The sequence below is a fragment of the Rhinoderma darwinii genome, chromosome 9 (genome assembly GCF_050947455.1).
Source record: "Rhinoderma darwinii isolate aRhiDar2 chromosome 9, aRhiDar2.hap1, whole genome shotgun sequence".
In the NCBI taxonomy this organism is placed as follows: Eukaryota; Metazoa; Chordata; class Amphibia; order Anura; family Rhinodermatidae; genus Rhinoderma; species Rhinoderma darwinii.
In genome coordinates this window covers 29,839,828-29,866,011 of record NC_134695.1, presented here as the reverse complement: position 1 = coordinate 29,866,011, position 26,184 = coordinate 29,839,828, and the positions used below count along the sequence as shown (strand labels likewise).

The 26,184-nt window shown below is 40.8% G+C and overlaps 1 protein-coding gene and 1 long non-coding RNA gene across 15 annotated transcripts in view; one reads left to right on the top strand and one right to left on the bottom strand.

Annotated features, from left to right (window-relative positions):
• Window positions 1–26,184, top strand: part of NRXN2 (neurexin 2) — a 760,118-nt gene that overhangs the window by 217,223 nt on the left and 516,711 nt on the right. The window lies entirely within an intron of this gene.
• On the bottom strand, window positions 1,455–25,190 carry LOC142660687 (uncharacterized). The gene is made up of 4 exons (XR_012850554.1): window positions 25,016–25,190; window positions 4,680–4,718; window positions 3,181–3,323; window positions 1,455–1,798 (listed from the first exon to the last, which is right to left on the bottom strand). It is a non-coding gene; the product is annotated as an uncharacterized LOC142660687 (long non-coding RNA).

The window sequence follows — 26,184 nt, the reverse complement described above, 5'->3', positions numbered from 1 at the left end:
AAATTTTGAGACGGAACCCGCCGTCAATAGGAAGGGAACTCTTCCTGGCGTGGGCATAAATAATTCTGCTGCTGATTTTGCGGCGGTACCCGCCATGCAAAATCTGCAGTGTAAACAGGGCCTTAAATGAGGCTATTTGGGCATAATAGAGTGTCTGTGTTAACACTGTAGGATAATAGGTTTAACTTGATAGACTAACAGATGTTACTAAGTTGTACTGTTATGTTTTCAGTTTTAAGATCCAGTTTTTGAAGCCACCTCATAGTCTATGGATAATTATTTGTATAGAAAAAGGACAAGGAGTCATGCACTATGTTTTATAAATGTAAAAAATCTCAAATTATATTAATTATCAAAAAAATGGAGAATATAAATTACACAGAGGATTCCACCAAGATAAACTGTATGTGAGCTACATAGGAAAATTTGTAAAAAGTATCACAGTGGTACATACAACGCACACAAATATGTGGCCATCACTGAAATTCATAATGGTAATCGTACACACGAATGGGTATGAGATATCTTATCTAGGATATATGCGTTGATTGCATAAAGATATAATGTAGGAAAATTGTAATATATATATATACAACCAACGTGGTATTCACAAATAGTTTTATAAGCGAGTATATACGTGTCCACAGAGAAGAAGGGCATGAACAGAGTCTCTGCTAGTGCAATGTGTGACGGGAGGAGGGAAGAGCCTGCACAAGTGCCAGACCGCAATAATCTCAATCTACCTCCGCTATCAACAAAAAGCCCTATCAATTATGCACATAAACAACAAATTTTACATAGGTGCCCTCAACATAGTATCTTACCCATAGATTAAAAATGAATTGTGTGCCCAATATAGCGCCCCAACTGCGTTTCGCATAGATAGCATTTTCAAGGGGTACTAGCAATATGTTCATGTCCTGGTTTAAATAAGGCACTGTGTGAGTCATGTGATAATAAGTGAACCAATAGTCGACCTGGTCAAGGACGCACAGGTTCAATAGAGATGTTGTGAGAATGCCATTGCAGGCCATCAGAGCGCTACAGCGCATGCGCCGCCCCCGGACGCATCACTAGGGAGACGGCGCAAATGCACAGTGCCGCATTAAGACCCAGAGCAGCAACTTTGCAAATCGAATCCACGTTGCATGAACTAGCCCAGGTATCTATGAATCAATGAAGACGTGTCTAGGTGATTGTCTGTTAGTGTACTGGAAAGGGGATTGGGAAAGATGTAATACTCAAATGCAACAACCTACCCATCTCATATGTGGACAACTATGGTGACTAGCGAAAAACACTACAAGTGACAATAATAATTTAGTGCAAATATATATTTATATATAATAAAATAAATAAGTATATGCAACATCTTGAAAAATCGTGATCAACATGTGCAACAAGACAAATTGTAAAGAATATTAATGAAAAAAAAAAATAAAGTAAATGTGCATACATGGTAGAATGTGCAAAAGGAAAAAGTGAAAAAAATAAGAAAATAAATAAGAAGTGACAAATAAAATGAAAAAGTTTGGAATGAAAAAGCACAGTGTGAAAAGGAAATGGAAAAAATATTATATAGTGAGTAAGGTAAGGTAAGTGGGCAAAGATAAAAAAAGAAACTCATCATTGTCCAATCCAATATAGAGACAATAGCACAACGTTATGAGGATCTTCAATTGTATAGGTCCAGGGGGGTCGATATTCGCCGATCAGATTAAAACCAGAGGACTTCGTTTGGATCCACAGTGTCTAACACAGAGTCTCTAGAACAGTAACTGGGTATCTAAAATAAAAACTGAACACAAACAAAAAATTAGTACAAAGTTAAATAGGCAGTGAGGCTACAAGAACACAGCAAACCTCAACTTTTCGTTTAGACCAATGGGGACCATTGTGACCAGGGTAATTATATATTTACACTCCCTCTGGTGTGTAAATTCCTGACATCTCCTCCTCTGACACCACAGTGTATTCTATTAATCCTTCAGTGTATTTTTGGGTTGCTTCCATGACATAATTTTAAATGTTTAGGTATTGTTTTAGGCAGGGTGAGGTCCTTGATTTCTTTCGCAGCAATAATGTCCCGTACATGCTCTCTAATCCAACCACTTAGTTGTTGCAAATTTAGGCCAACATTTACTTTAGAACAACCACAGGTGGCATAATATATCACACATGTGGTGTTACAAGATATATAATTCTGTATTTTGAACTGTCCTCCCTCACCAATGGATTCAAAGGTGGTTGCACAGACTATGTTGGCACATATGACACAGTGACCACAGGGATAGCATTGCCAAACTGTACCTTTTGAAGAGAAGGGATTCTGCTGTTTGTCCACATAGTGGCTTTTCACCAGCTTATCTTTAAGATTCCTGCTCCTCCTAGCTGTCATTAAGGGAATTTAGGACAGATTGGTAGCGATGGTCGGCTCCATCTGTAGTATGGGCCAGTGTCTGGTTAATATAGATCTCATCGTTTGCCACTGATTGTTAAATGCAGAGATTAATCTAATTGTATTATTTCCCGCATTTTTACGTTGTGATGGATGTAAGAATGATTTGCATTCAGTGGTCCTTGCATGTCTATACCCCTGTTTGATGTTTCTGAGGCTATATCCACTCTCCAATAATCTCTCTTTAAAATCTCTAGATTGACTCTCAAATTTTGCATCAGGTGAGCAGATTTGTCTCATCTTAAAATATTGACCAACTGGGACAGCCTTTATTGTGCTTTAGATATGTGCCAATCTGGCATGTAACAGCGAGTTAACAGATGTCTTTTTTTTCTGAAGACATCAGCTTGTAAATGTCTCTCCTCATCTACCTCAATGGCAACATCCAGAAAATCCACTCTGTCATAAGTGTAGGTTAGTTTGATAGTGAGATCATTGATGTTAATTGAGCCATAAAAGTCAGCTACTGTGATTCAGTACCCTGCCAAATTATTAGAAGGTCATCAATGTATTTCAACCAGCACTTCACATGGTCGAAGGCGTGGGCACCATCACCATGAAAAAGCTGCCTCTCACAGAGACTGAGAAACCGTTTAGCATACGATGGTGCACACGCCGCACCCATGGCAGTGCCATATTTCTGCAAGTAAAATATATCCTTAAACAAAAAAAGAATTGTGAGTCAGAACATATTACAGTAGTTCTAGTATGAGTTCACATACTTGGCTGTTCCAGTTGCTCAACCCCAGGAAAAGGCGAACCGCATCAACCCCATCTTTGTGGCGAGATTCTACGTCAGCTGTAACCAGGATTATATCTGGTTCTAAGAAGATCCCATCAATTCTAGTTAGCACTTCGGTTGTATCTTAGACAAAAGAGAGTAGGCATTCAACCAAAGGCTTCAGATCGTAATCAATGAATTTACAAACTGGGTCACATAGCCTACCCATACCTGACACTATTGGACGTCCCGGAGGGTCCAAGACATTTTTATGGACCTTTGGGAGGTAATATAGTGTCAGGATTTTTGGATACTTGATGGTTAGACCAGCTAGAGTATATTTGGGAATTATCCCTTGTTCATATGCTGTAGTCAAGATTTTATATAGCTCAATTGAGAAAATACCCACTGGATTATACATCAATTTGCTATAGGATTCTATGGATAATTCATTGCAAGAACATTAGTTATAATTGTAAAAATAGGTTTGCTAGGCAGAAGAATGTCTAGGAGCCATTCGCCAAAATTACTTCTTGATTTCTTTACCGCTGAGCAAGTCCTCTAAATGCAGTATTTTACTTACTATTTGATGGATAATGTGAAATGGGGCATTAGGTTTAGAGTATGTTGGATAAGGACTTACTTGGACACACTTGATAACGAATACTGGATGGAGTGAACATAAGAATAGATACGTACTTAAAGAAGCACTCCACTTTTTTATTTTATTTCCCCCTCCATTTGTACATTGGTGTTCTAGTGGGGTGCTGTGTGCAGAAATACTTACCGATCCCCGCATCGTGTCGTTTTCGGGTACAGCACCGCCCACATGATCTTCACACTGACCTGTCTGGAATCACTGTGTTTTTCAGTAAACCGGAACTCAGGCTCTCAATGCATTCCTATGGGAGCCAGAACGAGGCTCCCATAGGAATGCATTGAGAGCCTGACTTCCGGTTTTCTGAAAAGCAGTGATTCCAGACCAGGTCAGAATGAAGATCACATGGGCTTCGCTGTACCCGAAAATGACACGATGCGGGGATCGGTAAGTATTTCTGCACACAGCACCCCACTGGAACACCAATGTACAAATGGAGGGGGCAATAAAAGAAAAAAGTGGAGTGCTTCTTTAAGTGGTTCTATACTGCACATTTTTTGGATCATTTACCTAGCAGAAAGGCCGTGTTGAGAGATGATATCAGTCAACATTTTTTTTAATCCACTTATACAGTGAAGAGCAAAGATTTTTGCATAATGTGCAGATTTTTATATCACTTATTTTAATCTTAATCAGATAAAATCAGCTATTTTGGGCTAAGATCATTGGGTCAATAGTAATCTCACAGCAAAATATTAACTGAAAAAATTGTGGGAGGATATAAAGGCAATTTAGATTAGATTTTGAGAACAAACAATTAGCATTTTTATTAATCTTCCTGTTTATTTAGTAATGTACTAAGTCAAACACTCCCTTATAAGCAGTAGCAACAGTTATTGTACCTTTGATGCGGTGGCTTTATTCTTTTATGTGTCTTGTAACTGAGGGTCCAAGAGAGAAAGAGACAGAAAAACAGAGAGAACAGAAGATTTTTTTTACCACTACTAATCCCTCAATCCCTTTATAAAAAGCAGCACTGTGGTTTGCATCATGGGAATCACATGCTCAATTAGGTAAATGATTACATTAAAAAAATGTGTAAAGATAAAAAAATACAAACGTTTTATTCTAAAATAGACCTCAAACAATTGCAAATTCATGTTAGGTGGGAATTAATATGATAAAAGTATACATCATTTTTTTACCAAATAACAAAAAAAATATTAAAATAAGTAAACATTATGCGGAAATAAACCTTTGTCATGGACAAGATTTAAAAGATAAGATAAGATTAAGAAAATATTTTTAAAACGTGTTTGTGATTTTTAAAACGTGTTGGTGATGCATTGTTCTATGCAATCATTATTAGAGATTGTGCAGAAATAGAAAAAAAATCTTTCTCTCCAGAAACACCACCACTGTTGTCCATGGGCTCTGTCTGATATTGTCTGGTATTGACATTCCTGTTCAAATAATTGAGGCTGGACTGCAATACAAGGCACAGACCATGGACAACATTGGTGCTGTTTCTGGAAAAAAGCCGACCCTTTTTGCCAATCCCGGACAAACTCTTTAAAATTTAGGCTGTGATATTGACTGAGCCACTAGAGAATCTATACTCTTTTAATGTCCGTTTACTTCATCACTAGCTGATGCTTCAGGTCATTCATTTATATGCAAAAAGCAACCAAAACACATAGTCTTTTCAAAGACATTATCAATTGTAGCTGAATCCAGGACAGTGAACTTCAGAGGGCCAGTAGACACCACAGACCATCTTGCAGCCACTGTCATGTACCCACTGGAAAGTAAACCCTTCTTGCCACTATGGAGTTGGCTCTGTCTACACCAGGTGTGGATTCAGAAGTTAACTCTAACTCTACACCCTTGAACAACCCGCAAGAGAGTTTGGTCTTTTTAGGTTGGTAAGAAAGATTGTGGTCCCAGGAGAAGACCACTGTATGCTATGGCTGATATACAGGCTCGAATCATAGCATGGTACCAGACCTATAGGCAAAATCAACATAGTAGAAGATCGGGGTAGGTGGCAAACAAACGGGTCGAATAGGCAGAGGACAGGCAGGCAGAGATCAAAAGGATGATCTGGAACAAGCTGAGCCAGAACCAAAAGTTCAAACAAATACCCACACCTTTGCAGAGGTCAGATACTAGAATATATTGCTCAGGGACTTTGGAAATTGATGGAACTCCCTTAAGGGGGATGTCCAATTTAGAAAACCCATTTTCATATACCCATTTAAGAAACTCTGAGTTGATAGAGGGTAGTCCCATGTTCAGGGTCCTCATCTCTTTCCCAGAGTAGAGAGGTTACAAAGAGCGTCTCTCACTCTGGCGGACCAGTCTTGTCCGGCATTACACAGATAACCCATTGATTTGAATGTGCACTGTGTAAACTTCTGCAGTGGTTGAACACTTACTCCTGGCTTTCCCCACAGATTAGAACTGTTCGCTGGGGGTCCCAGCATAGGGACACTTTGTGATGAGAATTTTGTCAATGGACCCTTCTAAAAGTGGGGATTGTCCAAAACAGACTACTCCTTTAACTATGTGCAGAGCAATGACATGTGTATTCATGGTGAGCTCATAGTTATCAAAAATATCTAAGTAAACTGACTGATCTTGACAGCCACACATCCATACTTCACCAGTAGCGACATACCGCAAGGGTTATATCTGTGTCCTATATTTTTAAGATGTCACATATAAGTTGTGCCGTCACAAACCTCGGCTCATCTGGACAATTATAAATTAGTAGCGCAAACTTCTTGTAAGACTTCGTATTCTACCTAGTGATTCACTTTTGTTTTCACCATTTTTTATATTATACAATGTTTTGGTTGCATTGATATTGCTTTAACATCAAACATTGCAGTTTACTAATCTTGCAGCCTCAAGAAGTCTATATCATGCGTCCTATGCTCATTTTCTTTTATTGCTTTTCACCATAATTGACCTAGAAAATAATATTGTGATTTTTACGTTTTGTTTAGCAACTTATAAAATCTGTGCCTGAGCAGCAATAAATCTGTGAACTGCTCATTATGCTAAACCTTTGCTCTTGAAAATAGTATATAGTTACTATAAATACTATATAGTTACCATATTTTTGTAAGGCCATACTTTGAGCTCATATATAGATGCATGATTATTATAATCCTAAGAATCCTGTCATCAATAAATGTGTCATATGATTAATGATGAAAGAAGAAAACACATTTGCTCTCAACCATATCTTTATTAGCAGGTATTAACCCCATGCAAAAATGTTGTAATAGAAAAAAAATAGTCGCTATTTGTATGGGAAAAAGTATTGAACATTTTAATATTTCTGTAAATTGAACTAAACAATTCAAATGTGTCCGTTAACTGAAGGTAAGAGAAGTAACTACTGAAACGAGGGGGCATAATATTGACAATTGCTCATTTTAGCTAAAATATGCCGAGTGGTTGTTGTCGCCAAAAGCATATCTCAGGGGGGAAAAACCATGTTTATTTTAGGGCTTTATATAATATTAGGCTTTATATTTAGGTTCGGAGTTATAAATGACACCTATAGAAGTACCATACCATACTGATATGGAATTTGCCGTGTTCTATCAGATGCCGTAGTACCAGTGGCGTAGCTATAATCTCAACAGCAATTGCAACCGACCGCCAAAGCCAGGAGATCCTAGCCCCCCACGCTCCACACCTGCTAACCCCGATTTCAACTTTATCGGCATGCTTAGGACGACAATAAAGTTTAAGCCTATGGCAGACCAGGAAGTAATAAGCTCCCTGCCCTGCCATTCTCCGTCTTATAGGCCAATGGCCTCTTTAGGCCTGCAGCATAAAGGACCTCAGGACTACGCACAGAACGTCGGAGACCAGGAGAAACCTCAGCCGCTCTGCTCGTCGTAGGTTTATTTTTTTGCTAGTGGCAAGATTACCTATTTGGAGGCACAAAGGCGGGCATTTTTTATTGAGGGCTCAAAGGAGGTAATTATTACTGTTTTGAGGCTGACAAGGGGCAATATTAATTTGTAAGGGGGAAAAAGGTGGTGATATTTTTCTGTGTGGAAGGCACAAAGGGGGTCATTATTACTGTGTTGGAGCATAAAGGGGGAATTGTTACTGTCCTTAGGACATGAAGGGGCATTTTTATTGTGTAGGGTGCTCAAGAGTAGGCATTATTACTATGTGAGGGCACGAAAGGGGCTTTAGTACTGTGTAGGGGGCAGAAAGGTGGGAATCATTACTGTGCAGGGAGCACAAAGCTGGGCAGAATTACTATGTCGGAGAACAGAGGAAGCAATATTATGGTTTTCGGGCACTGAGATATTCACTATTACTGTGTGGGGGCACTAGTACTGTGTGGGGTACAAAAGGTGGCACCGTTACTTTGTGGAGCACAAAGGGAGGGCACTTTGACCTTTTGCATCAGGGCCCATTAGTCTTTAGCTGTGCCTCTGTATAGTATGGAGATATTGCTTCCAGGGGGAAATAGCTCTTTAAGGCCCCATGCACACGACCGTAAAAAAACTCAGTTGTCAATTTCAGTCCGCAAAAACGGACCCATTCACTTTGAACACGGACACCTTTCCGTATCGATACGGATGGGTGTCCGTGCCGTAGAAATGTTCCAAAAATTATGGAACATGTCCGTTCTTTTGCATTTTGCGGGCCGTGCTCCCATACTTTGCAGGTGATTGCGGGCACGGTCGTGTGCATGGGGCCTAACACAGTGCTGTACAGAAGCAACATGCAGCGGCAACTGTAGGGATTCCATGTGCTGCCATACTGATTCCATGCAATTGATTTTGCCGTGTACCCGAATCCTTAGGCCTTGTTCACAGAGTTTTTTTGCAGGCAGTTTTGAACTGCCTGCACATATTTTTCAGCGTTTTTTCGTAGCATTTTTCAACACGCAGGCGAAAAATGTAGCGAAAAAACTAGTTCTGTGGGTTTTTTCTGCCTCCCATCGATTCAATGAGAGGTCAGAGGGGGAAACTGTGGCAAAAAAGGACATGCCGCTTTTTTCCCCCGTCATTGGGGGTGATTTCGGACGTCTTTTTGGCGCTGATTCCGGTGTAGTTTCCACATTAAAATCAGCGCCAAAAAACTCAGTGTGAACTGACCCTTATATTGTTATTCTTAACTGTTTGAAAACAGGCGTTAACAGGGTCACTATAATTTACTGAAATATTATTATTATTATTATTATTATTATTATTATTATTAAATATGTAGTGCTTACAAAAAGCATCAAACTCTTTTTTTCTAATATCCGTAAAAGCACAAATATTTGTTTGTTGTAATTTATGATGTAATCCTTTTATACCGATTACATTGGGCCTTTTTAATCGAGCGCCAATTGACCTTTAATTATCGACGCTGGGTGCTCATTATGGGGACATATCTGCCCGTGTAAACTAGCCTTAAGAAAACCCTCGCCATACGGTACCTTTCACTGTTCAGAGACACGTTTGAATGAATCTGCGACCTGTAGAGTTACCAAATGTAGCAGTGGCCAAATATGTATTTGTCTTTCAGGCATGTGGCAAACAGATTAAAGCCTTAAAGGGGATTTCCAGCTTCTGACAACTGATGACCTATCCACCGGATAGGTCCGACACCCGGACCCCGCACAGATCAGCTGGTCCGGTGCCTCTGTGTACCGGACGTACAAGCCGGAAGCCTGTTAGCTCCTGCCACGGGATAGCGGCCGTGAATAGGAGCAGACCAGCAGTTCTGCAGCACGGCCGCTATGCTATGTACGGAGCCAACTGCTTCCGGGCTCTGTCCATAGCATTATGTGCCACAACATCCGGCGTCCGCAGGCCTCCGGAGCGGCTAGTGAGTGCGGGGTCCGGGTGTCGGACCTGCACCGATAACATACTGATGACCTATCCAGTGGATAGGTCATCATTTGTCAGAAGTTGAACAACCCCTTTAACCTGAATGCATAGGACTTTCACCAGGCTTCGTTGAGATAAAAAGGATGATGGGAAGTGTAGTTAAGTTTAAACTAGAATTGGCTTTTCTTAATGAGGGTTTCAATAGAATTCAATATAACTGACATTCATATCTTGCAGTTTTATTGTACACCCAGAGACATATTTCCAGATTTTGTTCCTGAAAAATATGCATTTATTGTAGAAGAGAAAATGATGACAAAGAACATTTATCCTTGTAATATAAATGATGAAACAATAGTATTTTTCTTGTTGTGGGCCTCATAAATGTTGGCATACTTGTGTACTACAGCAATAAATATGTCGTTATTTATAGAATGTCCGATTCTTTGTCACATGAAAGCCTACAAGCCTTGATCACTTGTAGATGACACATATTCTGGATATTCTGAAGGCTTTTCATTTGCTGCATTAGCTCAGCTGGTAACTTTGCTGACTTTGACACAAAGTCCAAAGCAGGAATGCCTAGTTCAATTTCTGTGTCAGCTTGTTGCAATAAATTTACTAACAAAATGTAGTGAACTGTGACTAAGTGGTATTATTTCCACTTCTCTTAACTCACAGTTAAAGATGCCAGTCCAAGATGTGTTTAGATACAGTAGGGCACAGATACTTTATAGCAACAAGGTAAACAATGTTCCCTCTTAGTCTTGGCAGCTCCTGAGCGGAGCAGTTAGGGAGCAGGGCGAGTCTCCATCAATGGTGGGCGATCTAATGACCAAAAGTAATACCCCCATTAAACGCTAATATAGCGACTAAATAAGAAAACTTATTTTAAATTAATTTTAATTACTTTTTTAAATACTATAATATTACAAGTCCACCAGTAAAATAGACAGTTATAAACACCAATTATAGGCATCAATGAAAGAATCCCTGATTACACCACTGCCCCTGTAGATAGCGCCACACAGACCCCTGTAGATAGCGCCACACAGACCCCCTGTAGATAGTAACACACCCCCTCCCTGTAGATAGCGCCACACAGACCCCCTGTAGATAGTGTCACACCCCCTCCCTGTAGATACTGCCACACACAGTCCCCCCCCGTAGATAGAGCCACACAGACCCCTGTAGATAGTAACACACCCCCTCCCTGTAGATAGCGCCACACAGACCCCCTGTAGATAGCGTCACACCCCCTCCCTGTAGATACTGCCAGACACAGCCCCCCCCGTATATAGCGCCACACAGCCCCTCTGTAGATAGTGCAACAAAGCCCCCTGTAGATAGCGCCACACACCTAGCCCCCTATAGATAGCGCCATGCAGCCCCTGTAAATGGCACCACACAGCCCCACTGTAGATAATGCCATACAGCCCCCTTGTATATAATGCCACACAGCAATCCCTCCTCCCCTTGTATATACTGCCACACAGCAATCCCCCTCCCCTTGTACATACTGCCACACAGCAAACCCCCCTCCCCTTGTATATACTGCCACACAGCAATCCCCCCTTCCCTTGTATATACTGTCACATAGCAATCCTCCCTTGTATATACTGCCACACAGCAATCCCCCCTCCCCTTGTATATACTGCCACACAGCAATCCCCCCTCCCCTTGTATATACTGCCACACAGCAATCCCCCCTCCCCTTGTATATACTGCCACACAGCAATCACCCTCCCCTTGTATATACTGCCACACAGCAATCCCCCCTCCCCTTGTATATACTGCCACACAGCCCCCCTCCCCTTGTATATACTGCCACACAGCAATCCCCCCGCCCCTTGTATATACTGCCACACAGCAATCCCCCCTCCCCCTTGTATATACTGCCACACAGCAATCCCCCCTCCCCTTGTATATACTGCCACACAGCAATCACCCTCCCCTTGTATATACTGCCACACAGCAATCTCCCCTCCCCTTGTATATACTGCCACACAGTAATCCCCCCTCCCCTTGTATATACTGCCACACAGCAATCCCCCTCTCCTTGTATATACTGCCATCAAGCAATCCCCCTCCCCTTGTATATACTGCCACACAGCAATCCCCCCTCCCCTTGTATATACTGCCACACAGCAATCCCCCTCTCCTTGTATATACTGCCATCAAGCAATCCCCCCTCCCCTTGTATATACTGCCACACAGCAATCCCCCTTCCCTTGTATATTGTGCTACACAGCAATCCCCCCTCCCCTTGTATATACTGTCACACAGCAATCCCCTCTGTATATAGTGCTACACAGCAATCCCCCCCTGTATATTACCACACAGCAATTCTCCCCCCTGTATATACTGCCACACAGCAATCCCCCTCCCTTGTATATAGTGCTACACAGCCCCCCTCTCGCCTTGTATATACTGCCACACAGCCCTCTCAAAAAAACAAAAGATTGTACTTACCTTGCCACGCTCCCACGATGCACGGAGCGCTACACTGCCTCTTGGGCGGGACGCATGTGACGTCATAACGCCAGCCTACGTAGGGAGTCCTCCAAGCGCCTTATAGCCTGCAGGCATATAGGCATATCCTGAGGATGCACATACAAGTGAATGTGGCTGTCGCTAGCCCCGGGGCCCCCTCGGGTGCTAATGACGCCACTGCATCAGCCCGCCGCCCGTGACAGTGCGCGGGGCTTTAAACTTTAGTGAGCAGGCGTACTGTGTAAGGTGCGCAGGCCGCGCAGCCGCGCACCTTATAGGGAATACTGAAGGTAAACCTTCAGAATTTTAGTTATACCTAATTTATAGTGCAAAGTTACATTATGACATAGTTACATAAGTTGATAAGGTTGAAAAAAGACACAGGTCAATTAAGTCCAACCTATAATCCTACCGTGTTAATCCAGAGGAAGGCAAAACCTCCATGAGTTTGATGCCAAGTTCCTCAACACGGGAAAAATTCCTCCCTGATTCCAAATATGGCAATTAAAATAAATCCCAGGATGAATGCCCCATCTCCAGAATCTAGTACTCATAACCTGTAATATTATATTTTTCAAGACAGGATCAAGGCACTTCTTGAACTTGTTGAAAGAATCAACCACCACAACATCCTGTGCAGAGAGTTCCATAGTCTCACTGCTCTCACAGTAAAGAATCTCTATGATGAAGGTGGTGAAACCTTTTTTCCTCTAGACATCGAGGATGCTCTCTTGTCCTTGTTACGGCCTAGGTGTAAAAAGATCATTAGAAAGATCTCGGTATTGTCCAATTATATATTTGTACATTGTAATTAGATCGCCCCTAAGCAGTCTTTTTTCTAAACTGAATAGCCCCAAGTTTGATAACCTTTCTTGGTACAGCAATCCACCCAGTCCCTTGGTCGTCCTTCTTTGCACCCGTTCTAGTTCAGCCATGTCCTTCTTATACACAGGTGCCCAAAATTGTACACAGTATTCCATATGTGGTCTGACTAGTGATTTGTATAGAGGCAAAACTATGTTTTTGTCATAAGCATCTATGCTTCTTTTGATGCATGCCATGATTTTATTTGCCTTGGCAGCAGCTGTCTGGCACTGGTTGCTAAATGTAAATGTACTGCCCAACAATTTCTCTTTTTCGTTTCAGTAGCGCTTTAACCCAGTGTTCTACCATTTAATTCATATTTGTAAAATTTGTTTCTCGGCCTAAGTGCATAACCTTACATTTATCCACATTAAACTTAATTTGCCATTTCTCTGCCCAAACCTCCAGCTTCCCCAAATCCATCTGTAGTATTATATTATCCTCTTTTGTATTGATTACTTTACAGAGCTTAGTATTATCTTCAAATACTGAAATTATGCTCTGTAAACCCTCTACAAGGTCATTAATAAACATATTAAAAAGAAGAGGGCCCAATACTGACATATGTGGAAACCCACTGGTGACTGTGACCCACTCTGAGGATGTGCCATTAATAACCACCCTCTGTCTTAAGCAGGTGACATTTAATGGAGAATTTACTTTATCCCTAATCATGTTGTTTGATATTGGATTTTCCAGTGTAAATACAGTAGAGAAAAATGTGTTCAATATATTGGATTTATCCTCCTCCTCCTCCACCATTATACCCAGATTAATTTTGAGAGGGCCGACACTTTCAGTTTGTTATTATTTATGTATTTGAATAATATTTTGGGGTTATTTCTACTTTCTTTGGCAATGAGTCTCTCTATTTCAATCTTTGCTGCCTTTATTTGTCTTTTACGCAACTTATTTTTTTATTTATAATTATTTAATGCCTCATCCCTAGTAGTTTGAACGCGTTCTTTTTAGCATTTATTGCCCCCCTTACTGTTTTATTTAACCACATTGGTTTCATCTTGTTTCTAGCTCGATTATTCCCATAAGATATAAATTTTCATAGGGCCAATTCAAAGGGCATGACCACACATGGCGGAATTCCTCCGCAACTGTCCGCATCAATGCCGCACAGAATCTGCGTTGCAGATTCTGCAGCGGATCTGCACAAAATGTGCAGAAAATTGATGCGGACTGGCCGCTGCGGACTGCAGGAAAAGTGCTTCTCTTCTCCCTATTCAGTGCAGGATAGAGAGAAGGGACAGCACTTTCCCTAGTGAAAGTCAAAGAAATTCATACTTACCGCCCGTTGTCTTGGTGACGCGTCCCTCTTTCGGCATCCGGCCCGACCTCCCTGGATGACGCTCCAGTCCATGTGACCGCTGCAGCCTGTGCTTGGCCTGTGATTGGCTGCAGCCGTCACTTACACTGAAACGTCATCCTGGGAGGCCGGACTGGAGACAGACGCAGGGAGTTCTCGGTAAGTATGAACTTATATTTTTTTTAACAGATACATGTATATTGAGATCGGTAGTCACTGTCCCGGGTGCAGAAACAGTTACTGCCGATCGCGTAACTCTTTCAGCACCCTGGACAGTGACTATTTACAGACGTCTCCTAGCAACGCTCCCGTCATTACGGGAGCCCCATTGACTTCCTCAGTCTGGCTGTAGACCTAGAAATACATAGGTCCAGCCAGAATGAAGAAATGTCATGGTAGTAAAAACAATACGCTCCGCAGCACACATAAGATCTGCGGACTTCATTGCGGAATTTTGACTCTCCATTGAAGTCAATGGAGAAATTCCGCCATGAGTCCGCAACCAGTCCGCCACTGCTCCGCAACAGACAGAGCATGCTGCGGACACCAAATTCCGCTCCGCAGCCTATGCTCCGCAGCGGAATTGTACGCATCGTGTAAACGAACACTGCTAAATTAAAGTGAAAGTCAATGGAGAAACGGCTCCGCTGCGGATTAACGCTGCGGAGTGTCCGCAGCGGAATTTAAGTGAAATTCCGCTATGTGTGAACCCGCCCAAGAGGTTTTTAAAAATGTCCCAATTAGTTTGTGCATATTTATTTTTGAGGACAATGTCCCAGTTGATGCTCTGAAGGTCATCCCTTAGCCCATCAAAATTGGCCTTTCTGAAGTTTAGTGTTTTTGTAGGTGCTCTACTACACATCTTATTAACCCCTTCCCGCCGCACCCCTTTTTCAGATTTTCAATTTAGTTTTTTTCCTCCCCACTTTCCAAAAGCCATAACTTTTTTATTTTTCTGTCGATATAGTCCTAGGAGGGCTTGATTTTTGAGGGACGAGTTATAGTTTTTCATAGCACCATTTATTGTGGCATATAATGTACTAGGAAACGGGGAAAAAAATATTTGTGGGGTAGAAAATGAAAAAAACAGCGATTCCTCCTTTGTTTTTTTGCGCGTTGTTTTTACGGAATTCACTGTGCAATTAAAACAACATGTTAACTTTTTATTCTGTGGGTCAATACGATTATGGCGATACCAAATATATATAGTTTTTTCTATATTTTACTACTTTTACAAGTAAAAACCTAAGTGTAAAAAAATCTAATTTATTTTGTGTCGCCAAATTCCAAGAGCCATAACTTTTTTATTTTTCCGTCGATTAAGTGGTACGAGGGCTTATTTTTTGCGGGATAAGCTGTAGTTTTTAATTATACAATTTTGGGGTACATGCCACATTATCATTCTTTATTTCATTTTTTGTGGGAGATGAGGTGACCAAAAGATTCTGATGTTTACAATTTTTTTTATGGCGTTCACTGTGCGGGTCAAATAATGATATATTGTAATAGTTCAGACTTTTACTGACGCGGTGATACAAATTATGTTTAATTATTATTTTTTTTTACTATGCTTTAGGCGGAAAATGGGAAAAGCGTTTTTTTTTTACATTTTAGTTGTAATTATTTTTTTTTCATTAAAAAAACACTTTATTTTACTCATTTTTACTTTTTTTAGTAGTCCCCCTAGGGGACTTCAACCAGCGATCGTTAGATCGCTTGCATGATATACTGCAATACTAATGTACTGCAGTATATCGTGACTCTGACAGGATTCTATTAAGCCCTGCCGGAGGCAGGGCTTAATAGAAGCACAAAGATGGCGGACCTTGGGGCCTTCATTAGACCCCCAGGCAGCCATAGCAACCATCGCCCCCCCCCCCCCGCGCGATTGCATTGCGGGGGGCACGATGAGCTGTTAGAGGGGGTCGCCCCCCTTTTTCGAACGATTTAAATGCTGCGGTCGCTATTGACCACAGAATTTAACAAGTTAAACGAGCGGGATCGCGCTCGTGCACGATACCGCTCGATACTCGACACTGGCATTGTATGGTGCGGGTTCACTCCGTGAGACCGTTCCATACTTCCCCTACCCGACTTTGGCGTATAGATACATCAACTGTCGGTAAGGGGTTAAAGGATACATGAAAACGTATTATGTTGTGGTCAATATTACTCAGGTGACCCCCAATCTGTACTTTTGATATCCTGTTTGGCCTATTAGTTAGAATTAGGTCTAGAAGTCGTTGTCCCCTCTTGTTGGGTCCTGCACCAGTTGTGAAAACATGATGCCTTAAGGCACTTTTACACAGCCCAATTATCAGACAAACGCTCGTTGATAGAACGCTCGTTGGCGATAATTGCCCTGTGTAAACAGGGCAGCTATCAGCGGATAAACAAGCAAACACTCGTTCATCTTGTAAATAGGGAGACGTGCTACCGACAACAATAATATTTGCTCGATAATTGGCCTGTTGCCCGATAATTGGCCCGTGTAAAAGTGCCTTAAGGCATTATGTCTGCCACTCCTGGGCAGGTTATATAACCATTTAAAAAATACCCTGGAAGGGGGGGTGCTACTAAATGGTATATAGTTTACTCCAATCAAACAGTGCCTCAGACACTGAAAACAGAATCGGATATAAAATATATATAGGAAAGGCTTCTTTACAGAGTAGTCAAACTATAAAATGCCCTACCACAAGAGATACTAAAGGCAGATACATTGACAGCATTTAAAAAAGGGCTATAATTTTTTCTCATGACTTATGGCATTGAGTTATTATTATTATGGCAATGAAGGAAATTAAAATGATCCAGGAAAATTATGGTGTTTGGTCAGGAAGAATTTTTTTTCCTTTATTAACCCCTTAACGCTCAGCGTCGTAATAATCCGTCGTGCTAAGTGTATCGTTAGCGCTCAGCGACGGACTATTACGTCGCGGGAGTAACGGCCATTTCGGCCGTCCTCCCGACACATGCAGGAGCTGTGACAGCTGCTGTCTCATACAGCAGCTGCCGCAGCTCCTACAGCAGGGACCGATCGCTGTGTCCCCGCTGATTAACCCCTTAAAAGCCGTGTTCAATAGCGATCACAGCTTTTTAGGGGTTAAGCTACAATCGCCAGCCTGCTACACGTTAGCGGCTGTCGATGGTGACTATGGCAACCGGACACCAGACAATGGCGTCCGGCTATGCCATCGATGGAAGCCTAGTGGGTCCTGACGAAGTCAGGACCCACTATGCTTGCTGTCAGTGAGTAGCTGACAGCTCTAATACACTGCACTACGCATGTAGTGCAGTGTATTAGAATAGCGATCAGGGCCTCCTGCCCTCAAGTCCCCTAGTGGGACAAAGTAATAAAGTTAAAAAAAAGTTAAAAAAAGATGTGTAAAAATAAGAAAATAAAAGTTTTAAAAGTAATGAAAGTCAAAATCCCCCTTTTTCCCTTATCAGTCATTTATTATTAATAAAAATATATAAACAAATAAACTATACATAATTAGTATCGCCGCGTTCGTAAAGGCCTGAACTACAAAATTATTTCATTATTTATCCCGCGCAGTGAACGCCGTAAAAGAAAATAATAATAAACCGTACCAGAATCACAATTGTTTGGTCACTTCACCTCCCAAAAAATGGAATAAAAAGAGATCAAAAAGTCGCATGTACCGAAAAATGGTACTGATCGAAACTACAGTTCGTTACGCAAAAAATAAGTCCTCGCACGGCTTTCTTGATGGAAAATTAAAAAAGTTCTGGCTCTTAGAATATGGTAACACAAAAAGTAAATAATTTTTTACAAAAAGTATTTTATTGTGCAAACGCCATAAGACATAAAAAAAACTATAAACATCTGGTATCGCCGTAATCGTATCGCCCCGCAGAATAAAGTGAATATGTCATTTATAGCGCAGGGTGAACACTGTAAAAAAATAGAATAAAAAAACAATAGTAGAATTGCTGTTTTTTAGTCAACACGCCACTTAAAAATAGAATAAAAACAGATCAAAAAGTCGCATGCACCCCAAGAAAACTGCAATGAATTCCTCAAGGGGTCTAGTTTCCAAAATGGGGTCACTTTTGGGGGTTTTCCACTGTTTTGGCAACACAAGACCTCTTCAAACCGGACATGGTGCCTAATAAAAAAGAGGCCTCAAAATCCACTGGGTGCTCCTTTGCTTCGGAGGCCGGTGCTTCAGTCCATTACCGCACTAGGGCCACATGTGGGATATTTCTCAAAACTACAGAATCTGGGCAATAAGTATTGAGTTGCATTTCTCTGATAAAACCTTTTGTGTTATAAAAAAAATGGTATAAAGAGGATTTTCTGACAAAAAAAATGTAAATTTCCCCTCTACTTTACTCTAAATTCCCGTGAAACACCTAAAGGGTTCATAAACTTTCTAAATGTCTAAATGCTGTTGTGAATACTTTGAGGGGTCTAGTTTCTAAAATGGGGTGTTTCATAGGGGTTTCTAATATATGGGCCCCTCAAAGCAACTTCAGAACTGAACTGGAACCTAAAAAAAGAAATAAATTAGGCAATACTTCGCTTCTTACATTATACTGATAATGAGCAGTGCCCACACCGAGATGACCCCAGTTTTGACCGTTTGTATAAACGGAGACCCCTATTAGACCGTTTCAGTGCCCGGTTTTCCCAAGCATACACCCCCGAGAAGTTTATTTCTATTGATGAGTCCTTGGTAGATTTTAAAGGGAGGGTTCAATTCCGCGAGTACCTGCCGGGTAAGAAGGCAAGGTATGGCGTGAAGATGTATAACCTGTGCGAGAGTGCATCAGGGTATACCTACAAATTTAGGATATATAAAGGCAAGGACACCAGTAGTCAACCCCCATAATGCCCCCCCCCTTACTGGGAGTTAATGCAAAAATTGTGTGGGATTTGGTGCACCCACTGCTGGACCAGGGTTACCACCTCTACCTGGATAATTTTTATACTAGCATCCCACTCTTCAACTGCCTCGCTTCCAGAAGTCCTGCGGCATGCGGCACCGCTAGAAGAAATCTGAGAGGCCTTCCTAAGACTCTGCTTGGGCAAACAAGAAGGGGTGAGAGCAGGGCACATTCTAGCAGCAACATATTGTGTGTCACGTACAAGACAAGAGAGATGTCACACCAGTACCCATGTACTTGTATGAGGTACCAGTACAGAGACCCCCAAACTAGACTGCATCCTGGACTACAATAGGTACATGGGAGGGGTGGACTTGTCAGATCAAGTCCTGAAGCCCTACAGCGCCATGCGGTGTGGTATAAGAAGCTGGCCGTGCACATCATACAGATGGCATTGTACAATGTGTACGTGCTACGTCGATGTACAGGCCAGAGGTGAACTTTCCTGGAATTTCAAGAGGTGATTATCAAGAACCTAATCTTTAGGGACCAGGAAGGGGGGGGGCACCCAGTACTTCTGGAAGCGGGGCCACACACATCGTACCAGGGCAACACTTTCCAGGAGAAGTTCCCCAAATTGGCAAGAATGGAAAAAGTCAAAAGAGGTGCAAAGTCTGCTATAAGAGGGGGATAAGGGAGGACACAATATATCAATGTGACGCGTGTCCCGAAAAACCAGAGCTCTGTATGAAAGAGTGTTTTAAAATTTATCATACATCCCTTGGTTTATAATTGACTCCAATTTTACTTACCCTGATGCACTCCCACAGCTTATCCCCCTCATCTTTCCCCTCTGAGCCCTGCTGTGTGCCCAGGCAGCTGATAACAGCCACATTGAGGGTATTGCCGTACCCGTGAGAACCCACATTACAGTTTATGGGGTGTATGTCTCCGGTCAAAATGCTCACTACACCTCTAGATGAATGCCTTAAGGGTGTCAATTTTAAAACTGAGTCACTTCTTGCAGGTTTCAACTGTACTGGTACCTCAGGGGCTTCTGCATACATGACTTCGCACCAGAAAATCCCCAGTAGACCAAATGGTGCTCCTTTCGTTCTGAGCCACAAATGGGGCATTGCTGCACTCTGGACAAATTGCGCAACAGAATGGGGTATTTTATTTCTTGGGAAAATAAGAAATTTTCAGCCAAAACGACATATTATTGGAAAAAAATTATTTTGTTTTAATTCCCAGCCCAATTCAAATAAGTTCTGTGAAAAAACTATGGGGTCAAAATGGTCACAACACCCATAAATTAATTCCTTGAGGGGTGTAGTTTCCAAAATGGGGTCACTTCTGGTGGGTTTCCATTGCTTTGATACCTCTGGGGCTCTGCAAATGCGACATGGCACCCGAAAACCAATCCAGCAAAATCTGGACTCCAACAAACACATGGCGCTCTTTTCCTTCTGAGCCCTCCCATGGGCCCAAACTTCAGTTTATCACCACAAATGGGGTATTTTGTGGGCAACAAAATGTGGTATTTTGTTCCCTGTGAAAATAATAAATTTTGATCACAAATGACATCTTATTGGAAAAAATTTCATTTTTTTTAATTTCACAGCCCAATTTCACAACAACCATAAATGAATTCCTTGAGGGGTGCAGTTTCCAAAATGGGGTCACTATTGGGGGATTCCTACTTTTTTGGCACCTCAACACCTCTTCAAACCTGGCATGCTGCCTAAAATTCACTAGGTCCTTCTTTGCTTCTGGGGCTTTTAGTCCACGAGCGCAGTAGAGCCACATGTGGGACATTTCTAAAAACTGCAGAATCTGGACAATACATATTTAGTAGTATTTCTCTGTTAAAACCTGTGTTACAGATTTTTTTTTTAATAAAATTGAAATTCAGCAAGAAAAATGAAATTTGCAAATGTCACCTCCACTTTGCTTTCATTCTTGTGAAATGCCTGAAGGGATAAAAAACTTTCTAGATGCTGTTTTGAATACTTTGAGGGGTCTAGTTTTTAAAATGGGGTCTTTCATCAGGGTTTCTAATACATAGGCCCCTCAAAGCCACTTCAGAACTGAACAGGTATCTTAAAAAAAAGGCTTTTTAAATTTTCTTACAAATATGAGAAATTGCTGTTTATGTTCTAAGCCTTGTAACGTCCAAGAAAAATAAAAGAATGCTCAACAAATGATGCCAATCTAAAGTAGACTTATGGGAAATGTGAACCAGTAACTATTTTGGGTGGTATAACCGTCTGTTTTACAAGCAGATGCATTTAAATTCTGAAAAATACAATTTTTTCAAAATTTTCTCAAAATTTTGCAATTTTTCACCAATAAACACTGAATATATTGACCAAATTTTACCACGAACATGAAGCCCAATGTGTCACGAGAAAATAATCTCAGAATCGCTTGGATAGGTTTAAGCATTCCGCCGTTATTACCACATAAAGTGAAATATGTCAGATTTGAAAAATGGGCTCTGAGCCTTAAGGCCAAAACAAGCCTGCGTCCTTAAGGGGTTAAGCAAAATTGGCTGCAGTAGGACAGAAATTTGGAATCTCTAGAACAACATTTTTTTTAAAAAAAGCCTTGCCTTTTTAATCAGTGAGCTGAACATATGATCCTGTAAAGTGAATTAATATCTGACTTGTGAAATCACACTTTAACAAATTGGGGATTTCAAGACTGTAATAGCAATTTATATGTCATATTTGCATTTGTTAGCAATTTGCTTATATTCCATAGAAAATGTCTAAAATGTGTGCAAAAATTGCCACTTAGTTGCACCACTTCAAGAAGCTCTTGTAATGTAATTGTGACATGTGAAAAATTAATTGTGTGTAACAATATGTTAAAGTTAATCAGGAGACTTGTATGATGTAACTGATATCTTCAGGCACACAAGTAGTGATATTGATTTTCGCTATAATTTCCACCGATTTCTAGCATAAATTATAATAAATTTGCTGTGCTGCTGGTGGCCACGTCCCGTTTTTACTAAGCCCCACCCACTTTAAAAAATGCAGAGGGCGGCGTAAATGGCCCAAAAGACAAAAAATTTCTAGCAAATTGAGACTTTCGAGTCGTTTGCAACCTTTTTACACCAGAAAACTGGCGTAAAAAAGTTTATAAATTCCAGAGCACATGCTCGACCACTGCTTCAGTCAATGCCCTCCTCACTACAGTCGAACAGTGAGGAGGAGCAAGGGATTTGGGACCCCTGTTCCTGCAATCAGACAAATACGCTATCCTGTGGCTAGGTAAAAATTGTCAGTTCTTGGACAACCCAATTAACATGACACCTTTTAAGCTAATAAAATAGACATAATATGGCCCTGCAACCATGTCATACTCAAGAATAAAAATTGCACATTTCTAGCAATTTACATGCTTAATTACCAGAAAATTATTTACTAAAATTATTAGACTTTTTTTAATAAGCAGATCCTATTGTATGGTCTCATACATAAATGCTGCCTGATGGAATGCATAAAATGTAGAGCCTAATCTACTGTATCCAGCTTTAAAAATTAGATCTATATATAGGTGACATCTCTAATGCCTGCACTGTATAAATGTGGTGCCAACTAAAAATTACACAATTTTGTGTAGTGTCAAATCTAATATAGTGAAGTCGTTGATACTGAATAATCACCGGTTCAAAAATTTTGCCCATTGAAATTAATCTTTCCATCAAAATGTGGTCGGTTTTCTGTCCTAAGGAACTTGATGGAATTCCTTTAGGCATGAAAAAGGTGGTGACTGGGCAAACTAGTGGAAAAAGTGTATTCCTTAAAGGCTATTGACTAGAGATGAGCAAATCAATTCTACACAAATCAAATTCAGTCTGAAATTTCCAAAGTTTTTTAGATTTGGCAAAATACAAAACGTTTGGGGTTTAAGATGCACAATTTGAAAGCGCCAGCCGCCATTTTACAGATTAGAAAAAGAATGATATGACCTTGGGCAGGCTTCTCCATAAGGCCTTGGAGGTAGTGTTCCTAAAACGCACTGCGTTTATCGCTCCCTCTAGCATAGCAAATCATGAGGGTTATAGGTGGATGACATTACTAATGCTGGCTTGATGTTAAAGAGCTTGAAAGGGGTTGGATACAGTCCTTAAAGACATCAGAGAGTCAGACACATGTTTTCTTGGCAATCGGGGCATTTGCGATTCCAAGTCTTTTTATTCTAACGGAATCGGGCGTCCGATTCAATCGGATTGGACTCAAAACTCTTTTCGGGAAATTCGATCATCTCTAATATGGACACCTTCTGCAGCCATTTTTTTCATTCGTATTATTGCATTGTATGTATTTTATTAAATAAAACATATTTACAATTGGTTTTACTTAAAAATTTTGCTTTGTTTGTCTTTTGCAGCTTGTAGATATTTTAATACAATACAAGCTGCTGGATGCCATTCAGTGCTCAGTCTGACAAATGAGCTTATTGTTGACTCCTTTCTGACCTGTGTCTCTCTCTTCACTCTTGAACAGTAATCTAAGCTGGCATATTTACAAACCAAAGAAAATTAACATAAATGAAAGAAGATATCAGCTTAGAATAGTATTTAGGAGAGCAGAGAAAGGCTAGAGAGTGGCCAACATTCAGCTGATCTGTCGAACTGAGCACTGAACGGCATCTAGCAGCTTGTATCGTATTGTAAAACATAGAAGCTGCAGAAGACAGTTAATGCCACGTTTTTAATTAAAACCAATTGTAAATATGCTTTACTTCACAAAATACATACAATGCAATAGTTTAAAAAAAATGTCTGCAAAGGTGTCCATAGCTTTTAAGGATCCGCGACTCTTTTTAGACAAGTGTCTTAGAGCTCTTTATCAGAAATGTGTGTAACATCCCTTTGAAAAGCGATGGAGTAACAGAGCACTGAGAAGCAGTGTGTACTTTGATGCTGCAATTAATGCACTGCCCCTGGCACAGTACAGTAGACATTACCCATGTGGTAAGAGTAAATATTTTCTTAGGCCATGAAATCATATTTCTACTACTATTTCTACGCTGAAAAAAAGTATTCTGTTTATGTTCCAGGCTGGACCTGCTCCCCAATGCAGATATTCCTACTTGTGCCCTGGAGCAGGCAGCGTTGTATACTCTTATGCTTGATCTTTATTCACTCTTTCAATAATCATGAATTACATGATTATTTTGGACACTTTCAATTTCCCTTTTTATAATATATATATATATATATATATATATATATATATATATATATATATATATATATATATATATATATATATATATATTTATATATATATATTTATAAAATACCATACAATTCAGTTGATAATAGTATGATTAACAATTTATACATGATTTGCAGAGTCTAATAGTGAATATTAGTCATACAGCTCAAGTTGTTACTTATTTACGTGCATGTACCAGATTGTGAGCGTGTCTAAATTCAGTGCGGAGTGAAAACATACCGGCCCACGTTTACTAATACTAACATTTACACAGTGTAAACTTAGACCAGTGTTGGATGCTGCATAATAATTTAGGCACATCTTGTGTAACCTATTAAACCCTTTTCTATTCCTTATGCCAGTTTTGATTTTAGTTTTTTTTTGTGCCAGTTTTTTGGCTAATTTTCTTTGGCGTGCATTGGTGCATTTTAAGCCTTGACCTTCCAGAAAAGCCCCACCCCTTTTATCACTAAGCCATGCCCTCTTTTGGGACAAGTGTCTAGTGAGGTGCAAGCATTAAAATTTAGCATATTTTTCGACCCAGACACAGTAGTAAATCTTCCCCACTGTGTGTTGTTATATAGATTTGTTTTTTAGCAGAAAGCAAATACCCCTTGGTGATGGATGTAAGTAGATCTCCTCGTCTCCTTCATATCCTCGTCTCTTCTCGTTCCGTGGCGGCGGGAGTGGTGACGTCGATGTGCGAGTGAACGGCCATGCTCGCACGCGTGAGGGCGCGCGCACGCTATCTGCAGCACAAACACCAAGTCTCTGTGTGTTCTCGCCGGAGAGAACACCGCACTAGCCGCCCTGACACTGTCCGCAGTTGATTGGACAGTGTCAGAGTGGAGACATCACGCCCCCTTGCCTTTTAGTTAGTTAGAAACGCCCCATTGACAGTTCAGGGCCTTATTTACATATTTGGTGCCAATTATAATGGCACCGATATGTAAATAACGGAGGGAGTTACAATTTTTTTTTTACGCGAGACAGGGTTTATGAAGCCTTTCCTATAACATGCTGCACTCAGCTGCACATGTTTGGGGAGGTGAAAGGTTCTCTTTAAGATACAGCCCTTTTGCCAGCAATGATAGTGCACACAATAAATGCAACAAGATTAAATACATACACAATGTTTTCGTTGGCCAAATCAAGCATCTGCAATGCAGCACATCTTCTCCTATCTTTGTCAGACAATGGCTGTTTTCACCACTATACAAGTAATACCTATTGGAGGGAATAAGAATACAGCCGCAACAAGAGCCACAACACAATAGCAACAGCCAAGGGCAGGACGATAGCACTTAAAGGCGCAGTACACCAAATATAAAGCAAACATAGGTACAAGGCCATGGCGGTCACAAAAGCATTTTTAGGTCATTACTACTTGCACTTTTACTTAGTGATTGCGTCCTTAGATGTAACAGGTCTCCCAGTGTTTAGACACTTTCCACATATTCTTTGGATAGGTGATAAAGGTCTGTTCTAGGAATACCCCTTTAACCCCTTCCCGCAAATGGACATAACCGTACGTCCATTTTAGCAATACGTTCCCGCAAATGGGTGTTCAGTTACGTTCATTGAACAGGGCAGGCACATGATCTGTCCCTGCGCCATCCGCAGCGGGTGCCGGCTGTAATATACCACTGTTGCAAATTGGTTTAGTAGAAGGGTCATGAAATAAAGTATAATAGCATCATCTGTTTTTGGTAACTATTAGATTAGCGATCTACTGTATATATACTGTAACAGAGGTGACTGAGTAAAGCTGAAATGAAAT